This window comes from Sinohyriopsis cumingii, chromosome 17, assembly GCF_028554795.1.
Source record: "Sinohyriopsis cumingii isolate HCF-2022 chromosome 17, ASM2855479v2, whole genome shotgun sequence".
Taxonomy (NCBI): Eukaryota; Metazoa; Mollusca; class Bivalvia; order Unionida; family Unionidae; genus Sinohyriopsis; species Sinohyriopsis cumingii.
Genome location: NC_142977.1, coordinates 36760050 through 36779914, shown reverse-complemented (window position 1 = coordinate 36779914; position 19865 = coordinate 36760050). Strand labels below are relative to the sequence as shown.

Genomic DNA, 19865 nt, shown 5'->3' with positions numbered 1-19865 from the left:
CCTCTGAAATGTTTTACACGCAATTTTTTAACAGCATCGAGTAAATCAAAATTGCTCAACGGCGTTAGAATTTTTTTGGATACCATGATGGTGGAGTTCCTGGTAGTCTTAGACCGCGTCCCTTTTTTTTCTTGTATCCTTTTCCCGTTGCCTTTTTTAGTGCCATTCCAGCTGCAGTTCCAACTGCACCGAGTGCTGCGGCTTTTGCTACGGCTGGTGCTGCCGCGGCAATCAACGCCGGTATTGCTGCGAGAAGAGGAAATATTCCACCGGTTTTAGTCATGTCCTTGATAGCTGCAGCAGAGAAATCAAGTCGGACACCGGTTTTTGCTGTTAGTGCCTTATTAAAATGTTTAAGCTGAGTATTAGTCAACGACAATTTGTTTGGACCACCAGTAATCTGATCTCGTTTTAGTGTTATTGATGTCCCGCACGTGCTTGCGTTCTTTGATTGCAATTTCTTCGTTTGACCGGAAGTCAAGGTGACATTAACATGACTGTATGACATTATATCCTAAGTTTGATTTTAATTGCGTTACATATTCTCGATTGGAGCGTCGATGACCCTCATTCGTCCGCCAACACCTTCAAGCAGCATTGCTTTATCGGAGAGTATGACAGCAATCGCTCTGTAACCACCAGCAGGAACACCTACACGAGCTCGGAAATGTAGGTCGACAACAGATTGTTTAACCAGATCAAGATGTTCCAGCGAAAAGTAATAAATCGGATATAAACTCATAAAGTCTCGCTGTGATATTTGCAGGCCAGTGTCTACATTAAGGTCGCGCCCCATAAATGACATCAGACGATGATACGCGCGTGCGACACGATGATGTTCGAAATCTATTAATATATCCTCAGATGGCTCCTGATGCCCATTTATTCTCAACGAAACTTCAGAAACTCCAAGTGTATCAAATACCATTGGATTTCTTTCCTGGCTATCTGTTCTAGCACGGTATTGAAATGCAATGAAAATATGTCGTGGTGCTGATACTCCTTGTTGCGATGATATATGCCATGTAAACAACCCACCATTATCACCCTGAATAACGTCTGTGGTTGTTGTTTTCCAGGATAGCAGTGATTTACCGCCCGTGTCCATGAAAGACAACAGTCGTTGTTCTTCGGTGATTGACGGAGACAACACTGGCATCCACAACCACAGTTTAGTTAGTATTACCTGACCAGGGGCAACAGCAGCATCTCGCCAGATAGCGTCATTATCATCAGGTTTTCGCACAAGTACAACTGTGTGTTTGGCACCGAATATGACCTTGTGGACATCTCTGCAGAATCCAAAGATGTGAGACAATGGAATCACACCTGAGAACTCTTCATCTCCACTTAACATCGATCTACGTGTTGCAAAACCCAAATTAAAATTTTCGTTCATCGATGCAACTGCGTCACCGGCATTATTCATTGTTACATTCCTGTTCTCGGGGCTGTCGGTTATATCCTTTGCAAACATCATTGATGGTCCGGCTGATCTGGTGTAATCATCCGAGTATCTCGCCAACCCGAGAATTGTTGTGGCAACGTCGACGTTATCATGAATTGTTTCAATTTCTTTTCCATCTATCATGTAAATAGCGGATTTAAATAACGCCATGATGCCGTTGTTAACAAATCCAACTCGGTCGCCGATTCCGTAGTTAGTGTTATCATTCTTTAAAAGCCTACCTTCAACTTCGATGAAGGCCTCAGCGGGCAAGAAGTATCTACTTGTATCCTGGACCTGTAGTTCAATTCTTCCGCCTTGGTTAGGATCACGTGCTTCATAAGAATAATATTGAAAATCACGTACAGAATCATCTTTAAGTACTGGTTTGGACATATCAAACGCGTCATTGGATTTTCGTGCAAACATTATTATTATTTGTGATGATCTAATTAAAATGTTATCGTCACCGGAAACCACTACCAGCTATCAAATTAGCAGTTACACTATCTTGCAACGCTTTGGAGGTAATTCCTGCTGTTGCGATCTCAGCTAATTTCTGATTTACGGCCTTATTTACTACGCTACTAACATTTGCCGGCATAGCTTCAGTGGATGGTAGTTTTACTGGCACCAACCTCTCGACTGGGTTTTTTTTTCGTATCAGCTGTGCTAGTCGATCCTTGATTGATTGAAATGCTTTCCCGGCAAGACTACCAACAGTGCCAATGGCTTTATCCTTGACAACATCAGCGGCTTTCATCGCGAATTGTTTTGCTAACGGTCCAGCTTTCGGAGCGATTCTTGTGACTAAATCCCTAACAACATCACCGACTCCATCTCCGTAAACAACCTCGTATACTGGTAATCGTGAGTTTACTACTCTGACACTTCTTGGTCTGCGAAAAGAATCGTGTAGTATCATTTTATTTAATTATTGTTTATCTAACTGAATTTGCTAGCAAATTTAATTATTAGTCGCTGTGGTAACCGTCTGCGAGTTCATCAATGAGCCCCCGGTAGATGCTGATATCCATGATGCCACGCTGAAATAGTCTCTGACAGATATCTGCGGCTTCATTTATAATTTCCGGAGAATTGTTTCCGGCACGTCTTCCTCCGATGAGAACTTCCAACCGTGATACATCATCGATGATATTATTAGGGCAGGCAATAAAACCGGATCCTAAACCCTCCCCTGTTGATGGTACAATTCTTGGGGATAAAATGTCTTGAGGCAAACTTTCAGAAGATGTTGTTAAGCTAATTATCGGCGACCTAGTTTGTTTGAATTTTTGGCCCCGCGGACTTCCTTCAGATGCAGCCTCGTATTCACTTAACGGAGTTAGGTCAGGATCTATTGCTCTTCGCCGTGAAGGATATTGTTGTCGTTCTGTGTGTTGCAACGGTGATTTTTCTTCTTGAGGTTGCGATGGTGGAATTTCAAGTTTACGTATAGCATCTACAAGTCTATCGTATTTTGTATCGTCCCTGCTGATTTGTTTTTTATTTTCACGTATACGATACGAATATTTGATAAAATTATCATCTGTCATAGAACCGTGTTCTGGGTTTAAAGACACATCTCTTCTAATCAATCCTAACAGTATTGTCTCAGGTAATTTCTCTTCTGGTACATTTTTAAGAAGTTCAATATAATCCGGCGTAAATCTTTTGGCGGGGTCAGTAATTCTCCCTGTTACTCGCTTACCAGCAGGTACTGACACAACAACTTCATCGGGTGGAGGCGGGGGTTTAAGTCCAGCTGAAATATCCTGTAAAATTTTCCTTTGCTCTATTAAAGCCTCTTTGGTAACAGCTGCGGATTTTTCAGTAGCTTTGGTCACGGGTTTAAATAATTCCTCCGTAGTCTCTGCAAAGCCTTCCCGTGCTTGCTGTCTTAGTTGTAATTTTTGTCTGACACTATCACGGACAGGAAGAAATTTCTGAATTGCTTCGAGACGTTCTCGAGCTAATCTAGTCGTATGTGCTTCTCCAATATTTGCCATTATTTATTTGTCAATGATTTAATTCCGCTAACATAAAAATGTTTTTCCTTGGAAACTCATTTCCCAGAGCAGCAGAGGGGATGGACCCGACCCATGGATTTTTCAATAACGACCCCGCCACGGAAACTGTTTCAGATTTATTGAAGTAACCCAAGTTGTCAGTGCAAACTCAACGAGTTTGTCCCTGGAAACTCTTCGAGTTTTCGGGGGACATTTTTTTTTTGTCCTGTATTCTGAATAGAAGGGTTTATTTCGTCGAAATAAGCCCTCTATCGAGGAATAGTTTCCTGGAGGGGTTTATTGTGCAAAAAGTTTCGGTCTGTACAGCCCCTCTGCTGCTGTTCGCGTTCAAAAATCTCATTTATATCTCCAAACCAACCGAGAAACGTTCTCAGTGCAATATTCACCGGGTATTATGGAAAATAATCTAAAATGCTAGTGCGATCCTGATTGTGTGTGGGAATATCTTGGGATGAACTGCGTGGAATCTCGTTGTGTTGACGTGATCGTGATCATTAATGTGAAGCTCAGAGTCGCATTTGCAACAACTCACTGCACTGCGACATTGTTTTGATGTAAAACACGATGTGTTTCGATGCATAACGTCTCAATTCCTTCAATGGTCATTATCCAAATCAGAGGTACTGCTGTTACAGAAGACCTCTTGAATACTTCCTTTTCTTGCTGCAGTTCCAGGGTTGTTAGCAGAAGCGACTCCATCGCTCACAAAAGCGGCAACAGTAGGAACTGTCTGAACTGCATCAGGAAGGGCCCTGATGTCTTGTACAGAAGTTTCTATATCATCATTTTGCTTAAATCTAGAGGGAAAATAAATGTTCTTGGTTGGGTTCAGCTATTTTATATGCTTTCACAATGCCTTGGAAGTTCTCTTTTGCCTTATTTATCAGGTTCTTATCTCTATTCCACCACTTTCTATAGTTTTTCGCGTATTTTGTCTTGTGGAAATTATCTCTTAGGTGCCTAGCCTCATTGATATCAGGAGTAATGCATTTAGGTGTACTTTGGTGCTTAACCCTATTTCTTTTAATTAAGGCATGCTTGTCTAAAGATGCATTTAATATATGATACCGTAAGGTAGCGTTGACATCAACAATTATGTAGACTGAGTGGAAGGGTTTTGCGAATTAAATCATTTAAGAAAGTGTCGTGGACCTTCATGCGAAATGAACTTGAATCGATGTTGCAATGCACAAGTGAATCCGGTATTGTCAACCTGGATTTGACAACAGGACCTGGCACTCATTTGGTCGTACACGTGGTGACACCTCGACATCGTTTATATTTCGACTCGTATGGACTTGCACTACCAGTTGAACTTGTCAATTATTTAACGAAGGGTAGTAGCACCCTGCGCATAATACAACCACTGTTTTATTTAATTGTACCGTTGTAAACTCGATTGGACGGCTCTTTGAGTAGCCATCTTATTGCTGAAATGGCGGGAAGTGAAGTTACCTCATTTGCATTATATTAAAATCTGCTGACCAGCAAAACAAGAGGAAACATCTGAATTTAAACTAACAAATAATCGAATTGCTTTTGATAACATAAATGGTTTGGACAAAACTAAATGTAATATCTTAAGAACGCTCGAGTGTGGATCGTATTTATTTATTGTGTCCAGTTATTTACGTGGTTGGAGTCAGTTAACAGCATTGTTTAAAAAGCAACCTTTTCCACCAGTAGTATACGAACTCGACACTTGTCTTCCAAAACTATATATATATATATATATATATATATATATATATATATATATATATATATATATATATATATATATATATATATATATATATATATATATATATATATATATATATATATATATATATATATATATTGTTGTTGTTCTCGGGTTTAACGCCATTTTTCAACACAAGATAGGCTATATATGGCGGCCAGTATAACTGGTGGAGGAAGAACCCTGGAAAACCCAGGGAAGAACCACCGACCCACGAGAAGCTACTGACAGGCTTACCCACGTACCCACGCTAGCCGAGCCTTGGACTCGAACCCACGCAGGCAGAGGTGAGATGGAAGTGATCCGGAACGGTGAGCGCTTTAGACCACTAGGCCACTCGGGGCCTCTATATATATATATATATATATATATATATATATATATATATATATATATATATATATATATATACACATACATACATACATTTATTTTTTGCTAAAGTGAGCAAAAGCCATGAAGAATAGAAGTTGTAAACTATATCAGGAATATAAAGCCAGTGTGTCTATAATAACGATACTTGGCTGCTGTTGCATGAAGCTGCCTCGGGGTCGGACTAGATTTATTCTAAGGAAGTCTTAATATTACATGAATATCTGCATTTGCTGCGCCTCTTGCTAACAATATTCCATCTCTTGCACGGATTGTTTGAGTTGATTCATGGTAGGCATGCTTATGTAATAAAAGCATCAGCTAATGGATTTTTTGGCAATGAAGTGTTTGTGGTATTATTTTTACTGTATCAGGATTAGAAACTGCAGTCTCTTCAACCCTAGATATTATTTCATTGACTTGTTTCTTCTTTCTTCAAAGCGTTGACTTTTCTTGAAGGGTTCGACGACAGTTTTATAAAATTATAAATCTAACTTCTCAGTTTATGCTGTGCATAACTACATTTGGCACATTATCAGACTATGCTGTGCTGGATCGTATCTGATCAAACTTTGTTACTCGTACAATACGTTTAACACATAATGGCAATGTTTATTGGTCGAGTAGTGTCAAAGAGCTTTTCCTGCACAAAAAATAACTTCTCTGTAATATAATATTTTATGAAATCACCGGACAGCAACTCCTAAATGGTGATGCATTTTATGTTGGCAACCAAGAATTTCAAACGTGCTGGAGTATTTGTATTTGAACTTGAAACCTCTTGCAATTACCGCGCTGTGTCTTGGTATTGTTTTTATAGCGTCTTTATCTTTGCTCTGGAATAGCTTTTCACATAAATTCCACCATTTTTCTGGATTGCGTGTCATTTCCTCATATTATCTTGGCAAATAAGTGCCGTTGGTTTTTCAGTATATTATAAGCTGTGGGCATCTTTCTAATTAATATTTTATTGAGAGGGATCGAAAGAATCTTCGAAGTCTCTGCTGTGTTCACTAAATAGTTCGTTACCTTTGCTGGGTATGCCACAGTTTTCAACATCCTCAACGTTTAAACTATCTCGCATGGGCGAATCATTTAATGTCAGCAACTTAACGTTTCCTTGCATAATATTATACAATGAATTTTCTTACTTTTGTTGTATTCTTCGCCGAGTTTCTTTGCCGAGTTTTCTCGTGCTTACTCCAACGCTATTCCTATCCCTGTTAATTGATCAAGGCGCAGGTTACTTTTGTTAAAGTTCACACAGCCTTTTTGAGCCCCTTTGATGAAGAGATGTGATGCATTAAGTCTGAAAAGCTAGTTGATCTTTTCTGTGAATTACAAATGCACCAACGCTCTGGAAATTATTTGAGTTGTTGCACATACGTTCTTATAGTCATCAGACGTGTCCTAATCAGTATCGATTGTGGCAGTGTGAATTTGCAGCCCCAGATGTCTCTCAAAGAATTATGTATCACTAACATACACTGACAAATAGTCATAGTGTTTATCGTTCAAATGGAGCTAGACGTTTGTTCAATAAATAAAAAAATATATATTTTAGCAAACATGACTCGAACCTGGAATGTCTTCATGAAGAATTTAACATTCTAATTAGGCCATCGCGAGGATTCTTTAATATGAAAAATTATAAATCTATCTTCTCGTGAAACCTAACGTCAAGAAAAATAGAACTCATACTGACACTTATCAGCGTTGCCGAAAAACGCATAATATAACTGCAGATGCAAAAACGAATCCATTTTTGTATTGCCATTAGTCATCTGATCTTTGAGTGTAATGACTCTTTCTGTTTCATTGATTATTTTGAAATAATTACAATGTAATGTCCCTTTTATCAATGTTAAAGACCGCACACGTGATACGCATACGTATATCGATCATTGTCGTGGTCTAGCAAATATCAAATTGTCTCAAACTATTATTATATTGGCACATCCACCAATAATAATTCTAGTAGTTTTCACATCGGCGGTGACTGTTGGGGACATTAATCAAAGACATTTTCGACTTCTCTTTGAGAAGTAAAGACGCACAGAAACGAAACATTTCTCAGCAAACTCCGTTCCACTCAAAATGTGTAAATCAGCATAAGGCTGTTCCATGGAATTCCAAAGCAGATTGATAGTACAGGCGCACGCGATGAACCAAGGGTATTCATCGAGCATGCCGCGTGGTCAAAGTCAAGGGGGTATACGAGTTAATCCTGATTAATAACCCAAATATAAATCCCTATTCAAAGACTACTCTACAGCATTAAAACTGCACATAAAGTAAAAACGTATAGATCTTACACATTGTGCCGAAGTATATGGTTGGGGTGTGGTGCTCCCAATATTTTAAACTATTATAGAAGTCCCACACGTGAATTACAAATGCACCAACGCATTTATATCGCAGGCTCTATTTTGTTGGAAGTTAAATTTAGTGAAAGATAGATGTAAAGCTCTGAGCCCACAGTCAGCAATGCCGACTGTTAGATGGTTAAATATACAAAAAAGGTTGAAATTCAATGAATAAAATTTTAATCATAATTCAAAACTCAAACGATTCAAATTTCCAATTAAACTCCTTCCGCTCGACCTTGTAATAAGCCTATTGCATCACTTGATTAGCAGTGTGAGACTGATTTCCGCCAATCCTTGTATTTCTACTCATGTGTTGTATCCTTTCTCTCTCCTATTTCACCCAATTCTTTCTCCTCTTCCGTATAAATTGCAACAGGATAGACCTGAATGGATGCTTGAATCAAATGACAACACAACACAAAGTTTATGATATGAAATATTTATATCGCGGATTTAAAACGTAAACTTTTGAATTGTTACAAATTGCTATTTGGGGTTTAATTTAGTAGCATGTATCTATTTATTTTAATTTCGTACCTGTTATTATGACAAGTTTGGTTTTATTGTAGCTGTCTGTTCCTGTCGGTACCTGTCTGTACATATGGTATCACGGTACCAATTGTTTTTCCATATACCTCAATGCTAATGTTTTGTGAAATAAATATACTTTCTGTCCTACTTTGGCATGCATGTCACACGCTGTCATATAGAACAATGCTAGATTGTCAATTTGACAATGACATAACCAGGTACTCCATTGCATTTAAGAGAGATAACTCTACTGGAACTAGACAGGGGTAAGAGTTATCTAGTCACAACAAGCACATTTTCAGTCATGTGTACCATATTTTAAAAAAATCATAAAAAATACAAAATATGATCTAGATAGAAATTAACACAAACTCACATGTTGCCAAGAGGCTCAACTTTTTTTTAAGCCAAACAGAAAGTACAAGTCTTACATAATGCACCAATCACAGCTAGTTTTGTTCTTTAATTCTGAATACAATGTTCCATACACCTTAAGCTCCGCCCACCTGGACTTGCGCAATTGGTACCGTTATACCTATAGCAAACCTTAATTTTTCCAATAATCTGTGAAATAGTTCGGGACTGTATAAGTAACAAATATACTTAGTCTCACTTGTGAGAAACAATTTGATGAGGTACTAACCTATGTCTTATATGAATGTGTATAGAAATGTCATTGAGCTGTTTGAACTATTGTTTTCATACTTTTGCTTCACCATCAAAATCATCTTTTGAAATAAAATGAATTCTTTCAACTATGAGTTGTATCTTATTCATATCAGCAATTATTGAACTTCACATAGGTGATATGGGATAAATCACATTATATCACATTATGTAATAACTAGGTCAAAGGTCAATGTACCAAATAGTATGCACCTGTCCTACTTCAAAATGTACAATTCACCTAAAAGAAAGGAATTTATATTTGTTTGGTAGGTGCAGAACTTAACATCAGAGACAGGTGGACATGACCCAATCTTATTATAAAGTATAAGCTTTGACCACTTTACACTATCTACAGATACAAGAGGTCACTAACCACCAGTCCTCACACAAAGGTCCACCTACCCATCCTCTTTGTAACACAAATAGTAAGTTTTCCTCCTTTGTAATGTGAATAAAATTGTTTCAATAAGCCAGTCAGTCACCAAATATAGTAAATCGCAGCTTCTAAGTGGTTATGTTTGGATTGGGAGGAGAAATTAGGGGAATAAAATACAGAAAAATGCCAAATATAAACACTAAGTATAGCACATCAAATGGAGTTAAAAACAGGAGGAAAGTGTTTATCTAAAAGGGAGAGGTAGCTTATGATAAAGGAATTAAAGGTGGCAAAATCAGCAATGCGAAAAATGAGAAGTGAAAGTTTGATGACCTTACCTTGGACAAATATATGGGGCAGGGCCCAACAGGTCCAAGGACAGCCCAAAGGCAACTGTGCTATAACATCCCTTACAGGACCCAAATTTCAAGTGAAGTTGTGTTCATTTCCATCTAATATAAAAGGGTGAATAATTTAGATAATATAGATACATATAAAGTATATTTCTTCTACATAAGAATTTACTAATAATTGGCATAAGATAGAGAGAAACTTATCTCAGAGCCAAGCAGAACATACCTTATCAGTTTTTAAACTTGTAAACTTTACTGTGAGAAATTACCAAATTGCTTCTACTTACATTTGCATCAAGATTGAGGGCTAATATAATACTTCACAAATCTTCTCTTTATTTTCATAATCAGTCACTGAAAATGTGAGATTTTATTTCCTTGAAATGTTATGACTGGTGTAAGGGAGATAACTGAATGATATACATAAGGTGTGGTAACCTTGAATACATTATCCATGTAATATAGATGAGTTCATCAACAACCTGTATTAACTTCATTGCAATTAAATTATCTCAAAATACATTACTGACAAAGTGAGAACCTAACATTTAGACTCCTATGTTTAGTGGAGACCTCAAGAGTCATGTAATTTTAATTTCTAAGATGACGCAGCTCTTTCATATCACATAGTTCATATTTTCTACAATGCCGGCATGTAGAGTGCAGCCTTCCATAACCATGCAGATATCATCTCATGCCAATTTGGATTCTTGCGATGGGATGCAAAGTTTCAAGAACAGTGTGGATTTGAATGGAATGAATACGCACTGTGTGACTAAAATGGTTATCATTCTGTAATGTTGGACCAAACATGGAAATTCCACAGGAGCAGCTTGACAGAAAGAAATAGGATTAATTGAAAGTCAATAGTAGATTATAATTGGGCTTATACAAGTGCCAATGGGAAATGCTGACTTAAGGAAACTGTTCTTGTTTGTTGGTATTCACTGCTACTTCAACAAAAGGGAATGCAAGAGAACTGAACTAACTACATGAACAATTTCAAAGCAGGAGAGTGTAAAAAAAAAAAAGGGACAATTAGAGCAGGACAATTCAAATCAAAATGGGAAGGAATACCAAATCCTTAATAAATTACCTAAAAATTACTCATGCCAGAACATCCCACATGGTACAAGTGATCTATCTACAAGTGTACTTAGAATGTTCTCTATCCTGGTTTATGGCATGCCTTACAAGAACAAGATAGTTGTTTTTGTACACATGATTTTTCATCTTTTGCAGGTACAATAGCCAATATTTGGCCAAAATCAACTATATTATGTTTACATAACTTATTTTGTTGCATGCATTCCAATCTAGGAGGTAACAGCACATACATAAAGGCATCAGGTAACACAAGTCTATATCTATCATAGCTATAGTTATCAAAAGTCCCCATCCAAAGCCATCTTGTGCTATTTTCTAAAGATTTCATACATTTTATTCTTAAAGAACTTTCAATATTTGACCAAAAGTGTTCAGCATACATTTGTTTTCCTACATCAAACTAGTATAGTTCATAAATGCCGCCCACATGTATGCGTTTCTATGGAAACACTGTGAGGCTATTCTTTCCTTTAGGTATCACGGTACCAATTGTTTTTCCATATACCTCAATGCTAATGTTTTGTGAAATAAATATACTTTCTGTCCTACTTTGGCATGCATGTCACACGCTGTCATATAGAACAATGCTAGATTGTCAATTTGACAATGACATAACCAGGTACTCCATTGCATTTAAGAGAGATAACTCTACTGGAACTAGACAGGGGTAAGAGTTATCTAGTCACAACAAGCACATTTTCAGTCATGTGTACCATATTTTAAAAAAATCATAAAAAATACAAAATATGATCTAGATAGAAATTAACACAAACTCACATGTTGCCAAGAGGCTCAACTTTTTTTTAAGCCAAACAGAAAGTACAAGTCTTACATAATGCACCAATCACAGCTAGTTTTGTTCTTTAATTCTGAATACAATGTTCCATACACCTTAAGCTCCGCCCACCTGGACTTGCGCAATTGGTACCGTTATACCTATAGCAAACCTTAATTTTTCCAATAATCTGTGAAATAGTTCGGGACTGTATAAGTAACAAATATACTTAGTCTCACTTGTGAGAAACAATTTGATGAGGTACTAACCTATGTCTTATATGAATGTGTATAGAAATGTCATTGAGCTGTTTGAACTATTGTTTTCATACTTTTGCTTCACCATCAAAATCATCTTTTGAAATAAAATGAATTCTTTCAACTATGAGTTGTATCTTATTCATATCAGCAATTATTGAACTTCACATAGGTGATATGGGATAAATCACATTATATCACATTATGTAATAACTAGGTCAAAGGTCAATGTACCAAATAGTATGCACCTGTCCTACTTCAAAATGTACAATTCACCTAAAAGAAAGGAATTTATATTTGTTTGGTAGGTGCAGAACTTAACATCAGAGACAGGTGGACATGACCCAATCTTATTATAAAGTATAAGCTTTGACCACTTTACACTATCTACAGATACAAGAGGTCACTAACCACCAGTCCTCACACAAAGGTCCACCTACCCATCCTCTTTGTAACACAAATAGTAAGTTTTCCTCCTTTGTAATGTGAATAAAATTGTTTCAATAAGCCAGTCAGTCACCAAATATAGTAAATCGCAGCTTCTAAGTGGTTATGTTTGGATTGGGAGGAGAAATTAGGGGAATAAAATACAGAAAAATGCCAAATATAAACACTAAGTATAGCACATCAAATGGAGTTAAAAACAGGAGGAAAGTGTTTATCTAAAAGGGAGAGGTAGCTTATGATAAAGGAATTAAAGGTGGCAAAATCAGCAATGCGAAAAATGAGAAGTGAAAGTTTGATGACCTTACCTTGGACAAATATATGGGGCAGGGCCCAACAGGTCCAAGGACAGCCCAAAGGCAACTGTGCTATAACATCCCTTACAGGACCCAAATTTCAAGTGAAGTTGTGTTCATTTCCATCTAATATAAAAGGGTGAATAATTTAGATAATATAGATACATATAAAGTATATTTCTTCTACATAAGAATTTACTAATAATTGGCATAAGATAGAGAGAAACTTATCTCAGAGCCAAGCAGAACATACCTTATCAGTTTTTAAACTTGTAAACTTTACTGTGAGAAATTACCAAATTGCTTCTACTTACATTTGCATCAAGATTGAGGGCTAATATAATACTTCACAAATCTTCTCTTTATTTTCATAATCAGTCACTGAAAATGTGAGATTTTATTTCCTTGAAATGTTATGACTGGTGTAAGGGAGATAACTGAATGATATACATAAGGTGTGGTAACCTTGAATACATTATCCATGTAATATAGATGAGTTCATCAACAACCTGTATTAACTTCATTGCAATTAAATTATCTCAAAATACATTACTGACAAAGTGAGAACCTAACATTTAGACTCCTATGTTTAGTGGAGACCTCAAGAGTCATGTAATTTTAATTTCTAAGATGACGCAGCTCTTTCATATCACATAGTTCATATTTTCTACAATGCCGGCATGTAGAGTGCAGCCTTCCATAACCATGCAGATATCATCTCATGCCAATTTGGATTCTTGCGATGGGATGCAAAGTTTCAAGAACAGTGTGGATTTGAATGGAATGAATACGCACTGTGTGACTAAAATGGTTATCATTCTGTAATGTTGGACCAAACATGGAAATTCCACAGGAGCAGCTTGACAGAAAGAAATAGGATTAATTGAAAGTCAATAGTAGATTATAATTGGGCTTATACAAGTGCCAATGGGAAATGCTGACTTAAGGAAACTGTTCTTGTTTGTTGGTATTCACTGCTACTTCAACAAAAGGGAATGCAAGAGAACTGAACTAACTACATGAACAATTTCAAAGCAGGAGAGTGTAAAAAAAAAAAAGGGACAATTAGAGCAGGACAATTCAAATCAAAATGGGAAGGAATACCAAATCCTTAATAAATTACCTAAAAATTACTCATGCCAGAACATCCCACATGGTACAAGTGATCTATCTACAAGTGTACTTAGAATGTTCTCTATCCTGGTTTATGGCATGCCTTACAAGAACAAGATAGTTGTTTTTGTACACATGATTTTTCATCTTTTGCAGGTACAATAGCCAATATTTGGCCAAAATCAACTATATTATGTTTACATAACTTATTTTGTTGCATGCATTCCAATCTAGGAGGTAACAGCACATACATAAAGGCATCAGGTAACACAAGTCTATATCTATCATAGCTATAGTTATCAAAAGTCCCCATCCAAAGCCATCTTGTGCTATTTTCTAAAGATTTCATACATTTTATTCTTAAAGAACTTTCAATATTTGACCAAAAGTGTTCAGCATACATTTGTTTTCCTACATCAAACTAGTATAGTTCATAAATGCCGCCCACATGTATGCGTTTCTATGGAAACACTGTGAGGCTATTCTTTCCTTTAGGTATCACGGTACCAATTGTTTTTCCATATACCTCAATGCTAATGTTTTGTGAAATAAATATACTTTCTGTCCTACTTTGGCATGCATGTCACACGCTGTCATATAGAACAATGCTAGATTGTCAATTTGACAATGACATAACCAGGTACTCCATTGCATTTAAGAGAGATAACTCTACTGGAACTAGACAGGGGTAAGAGTTATCTAGTCACAACAAGCACATTTTCAGTCATGTGTACCATATTTTAAAAAAATCATAAAAAATACAAAATATGATCTAGATAGAAATTAACACAAACTCACATGTTGCCAAGAGGCTCAACTTTTTTTTAAGCCAAACAGAAAGTACAAGTCTTACATAATGCACCAATCACAGCTAGTTTTGTTCTTTAATTCTGAATACAATGTTCCATACACCTTAAGCTCCGCCCACCTGGACTTGCGCAATTGGTACCGTTATACCTATAGCAAACCTTAATTTTTCCAATAATCTGTGAAATAGTTCGGGACTGTATAAGTAACAAATATACTTAGTCTCACTTGTGAGAAACAATTTGATGAGGTACTAACCTATGTCTTATATGAATGTGTATAGAAATGTCATTGAGCTGTTTGAACTATTGTTTTCATACTTTTGCTTCACCATCAAAATCATCTTTTGAAATAAAATGAATTCTTTCAACTATGAGTTGTATCTTATTCATATCAGCAATTATTGAACTTCACATAGGTGATATGGGATAAATCACATTATATCACATTATGTAATAACTAGGTCAAAGGTCAATGTACCAAATAGTATGCACCTGTCCTACTTCAAAATGTACAATTCACCTAAAAGAAAGGAATTTATATTTGTTTGGTAGGTGCAGAACTTAACATCAGAGACAGGTGGACATGACCCAATCTTATTATAAAGTATAAGCTTTGACCACTTTACACTATCTACAGATACAAGAGGTCACTAACCACCAGTCCTCACACAAAGGTCCACCTACCCATCCTCTTTGTAACACAAATAGTAAGTTTTCCTCCTTTGTAATGTGAATAAAATTGTTTCAATAAGCCAGTCAGTCACCAAATATAGTAAATCGCAGCTTCTAAGTGGTTATGTTTGGATTGGGAGGAGAAATTAGGGGAATAAAATACAGAAAAATGCCAAATATAAACACTAAGTATAGCACATCAAATGGAGTTAAAAACAGGAGGAAAGTGTTTATCTAAAAGGGAGAGGTAGCTTATGATAAAGGAATTAAAGGTGGCAAAATCAGCAATGCGAAAAATGAGAAGTGAAAGTTTGATGACCTTACCTTGGACAAATATATGGGGCAGGGCCCAACAGGTCCAAGGACAGCCCAAAGGCAACTGTGCTATAACATCCCTTACAGGACCCAAATTTCAAGTGAAGTTGTGTTCATTTCCATCTAATATAAAAGGGTGAATAATTTAGATAATATAGATACATATAAAGTATATTTCTTCTACATAAGAATTTACTAATAATTGGCATAAGATAGAGAGAAACTTATCTCAGAGCCAAGCAGAACATACCTTATCAGTTTTTAAACTTGTAAACTTTACTGTGAGAAATTACCAAATTGCTTCTACTTACATTTGCATCAAGATTGAGGGCTAATATAATACTTCACAAATCTTCTCTTTATTTTCATAATCAGTCACTGAAAATGTGAGATTTTATTTCCTTGAAATGTTATGACTGGTGTAAGGGAGATAACTGAATGATATACATAAGGTGTGGTAACCTTGAATACATTATCCATGTAATATAGATGAGTTCATCAACAACCTGTATTAACTTCATTGCAATTAAATTATCTCAAAATACATTACTGACAAAGTGAGAACCTAACATTTAGACTCCTATGTTTAGTGGAGACCTCAAGAGTCATGTAATTTTAATTTCTAAGATGACGCAGCTCTTTCATATCACATAGTTCATATTTTCTACAATGCCGGCATGTAGAGTGCAGCCTTCCATAACCATGCAGATATCATCTCATGCCAATTTGGATTCTTGCGATGGGATGCAAAGTTTCAAGAACAGTGTGGATTTGAATGGAATGAATACGCACTGTGTGACTAAAATGGTTATCATTCTGTAATGTTGGACCAAACATGGAAATTCCACAGGAGCAGCTTGACAGAAAGAAATAGGATTAATTGAAAGTCAATAGTAGATTATAATTGGGCTTATACAAGTGCCAATGGGAAATGCTGACTTAAGGAAACTGTTCTTGTTTGTTGGTATTCACTGCTACTTCAACAAAAGGGAATGCAAGAGAACTGAACTAACTACATGAACAATTTCAAAGCAGGAGAGTGTAAAAAAAAAAAAGGGACAATTAGAGCAGGACAATTCAAATCAAAATGGGAAGGAATACCAAATCCTTAATAAATTACCTAAAAATTACTCATGCCAGAACATCCCACATGGTACAAGTGATCTATCTACAAGTGTACTTAGAATGTTCTCTATCCTGGTTTATGGCATGCCTTACAAGAACAAGATAGTTGTTTTTGTACACATGATTTTTCATCTTTTGCAGGTACAATAGCCAATATTTGGCCAAAATCAACTATATTATGTTTACATAACTTATTTTGTTGCATGCATTCCAATCTAGGAGGTAACAGCACATACATAAAGGCATCAGGTAACACAAGTCTATATCTATCATAGCTATAGTTATCAAAAGTCCCCATCCAAAGCCATCTTGTGCTATTTTCTAAAGATTTCATACATTTTATTCTTAAAGAACTTTCAATATTTGACCAAAAGTGTTCAGCATACATTTGTTTTCCTACATCAAACTAGTATAGTTCATAAATGCCGCCCACATGTATGCGTTTCTATGGAAACACTGTGAGGCTATTCTTTCCTTTAGGTATCACGGTACCAATTGTTTTTCCATATACCTCAATGCTAATGTTTTGTGAAATAAATATACTTTCTGTCCTACTTTGGCATGCATGTCACACGCTGTCATATAGAACAATGCTAGATTGTCAATTTGACAATGACATAACCAGGTACTCCATTGCATTTAAGAGAGATAACTCTACTGGAACTAGACAGGGGTAAGAGTTATCTAGTCACAACAAGCACATTTTCAGTCATGTGTACCATATTTTAAAAAAATCATAAAAAATACAAAATATGATCTAGATAGAAATTAACACAAACTCACATGTTGCCAAGAGGCTCAACTTTTTTTTAAGCCAAACAGAAAGTACAAGTCTTACATAATGCACCAATCACAGCTAGTTTTGTTCTTTAATTCTGAATACAATGTTCCATACACCTTAAGCTCCGCCCACCTGGACTTGCGCAATTGGTACCGTTATACCATATGTATATACGTATGTCTGTGCGCATGGTAGATCCATGAATGGTGATTTTTTTTGTCTTCCTGTTTGTTAATTTCACGATACAACATTAAAAACTGAATATGCTTCACATATCAAATAAAATACAAATGTAACACTTATCCCTATGGCTGTGGAACGAAAATGGAGAACGATCACTCCTTGACCAGCTATAAAGACTAGTGTGTTAGTTAGAAGACAAACTTGCCTTAAATCTACAGGAGAGTGATTATTGGTAAGTGTAAAGTATCCGTACATGATCAAATCGTTCTAAGGCGAAACCAAGCTATTTCTTTTCTTATTACGTGACGCAAGTTCCGCTCATACCGTAATATCCCGAACACGATTCCGATGTTATTTCTCTCCAATACGGAGTAATTCTCTGCAGCAGAGAGTTTCGACTGCCGTACGCGACGGGAAAAAGCGTATCCCCGTGTTCTTGCAGTAGTAATGCTCCCAGGCACGTGTCACATGCGTCAGTAAGGAGCAAGAATTGTTTGGATAGATCCGGCAGATAGACAATAGCGTCGGATGTCAGCCTACCGTGCAGCGTTAGAAAAGCGTGCTCACTTCGACTTCTCTGGGGAGTGTCCCAAATAGTCCAACATCCGGAACCCAATGTTACATTTGGAAGGGCGAGTCGTCCGTCAATCCCGCTTGACGTAGCCGTTCCAACACGTCAGCTAGCATAGTTAGGTGCTCACCACGCGTCTCTGTGGCTAGCAAAAGATCATCCATGAAGTTATGAACACCTCTATTGTGTAAGGGTTCAAACAACCACCGCGTCATTCTAGTGAAGACGCTGGGCACATTCTGGTCTCCAAAAGGCATGTCTAACCATTAGTATGTCCCGTCGGGAGTAGCAAACGCGAGATTTGCCCTATCCTCTTCTCTTACATGAATTTGCCAATAGCCCTTGGACATACACAACTTCGAAAAATAGTTCTCTTTCGAGACAGAAGCAAAAATATGTTCTGGGTCAGATAGCATTTCGACTTGAAATTTCGTCACCAGATTCAGCTTTCGGTAGTCGACACAAAACCGATGGGTACCATCCTTCTTCTTCACTCAGACTATAGGAGAACTGTACGGAGAATCGGCGGGTTCGATTAATCCCAGAACAATCATCTGTTCGATCTCTTCTCTTATCACTTCTCTTATCACTTGTCGTTTCGCGTGGGGCAGAGGGTATGGTTTCCGCTGCAATTGCCGGTCGTCCACCAGCTTTAACCCGTACTCGACAAGTGACATTCTCCCGGGTACTTCCGTACGTACATCGGAATACCCTTACAGCAACGACTCTGTGTCTTCCTACTGCTCCGCAGTCAACATGGGGTCACACTCCACGTCAGAGAGTGTCTCAGCCCTCGTTAATGGATACCTCGGGACGGTGTTCGCACCTTCCGTGTCGCCATTGGTGTTCTCTGTGACGATCGTGGCAACGACAAAATCGCTGACGGTCTCTCTTTCACGGGATCTCTTAAGAAGATTAGTATGGTACAGCTATTCCTTAGCAGGTAGTCGTATCCGATAAGTTTGACCCACGACCTCTCCAGTTACGATTGACGACCCCTTCCAAGAAACTTTCAGCTTGTTGTGTTCTTGGGGCAACAGCAACAACACGTTGTCCCCTACTTCATACTGGCGTGGTTTCCCGCGCTTGTATTACTTCGCCAGATGCGACTTCACTCGCTTGAGGTTCTTCTATGCGAGGGTAATAACTTCTACCAGTTTGTTTCGCAAATCTACGCCGTACTGATAGGTAGTGCGACAGCGTGATCGTCCGTCCACAGCTGTCTCAATACGGCGATAGGTCCACGTACGGTCCTCCCATAAAAGAGTTCAAAGGGAGAAAAGCCTAAACTAGCTTGTGGTACTTCCAAAGCATATGCGCAAGCATGGCAGGAATATACCGATCCCAATAGTTGTGACGGCCTCCATAAAACTTCTTAAGCGTGTTTTTCAGAGTCCCGTTAAACAGCTCGACTAGCCCGTTACATTTGGAGTTATACGGTGTAGCTTTGATGTGCTTAATCGACATCAGTCGGTTCATCTCTCCCATTACGCGACTCATGAATTGTGTCCCTTGATCGGCCAGGA

At 37.5% G+C, this 19865-nt stretch overlaps 1 long non-coding RNA gene across 1 annotated transcript; it reads right to left on the bottom strand.

Moving 5' to 3' along the window:
- Nucleotides 1-9854: 9854 nt before the first annotated feature.
- LOC149778434 (uncharacterized) lies at nt 9855-15834 on the bottom strand. The gene is made up of 3 exons (XR_016415341.1): nt 15689-15834; nt 12783-12896; nt 9855-9990 (listed from the first exon to the last, which is right to left on the bottom strand). It is a non-coding gene; the product is annotated as an uncharacterized LOC149778434 (long non-coding RNA).
- Nucleotides 15835-19865: the final 4031 nt, after the last annotated feature.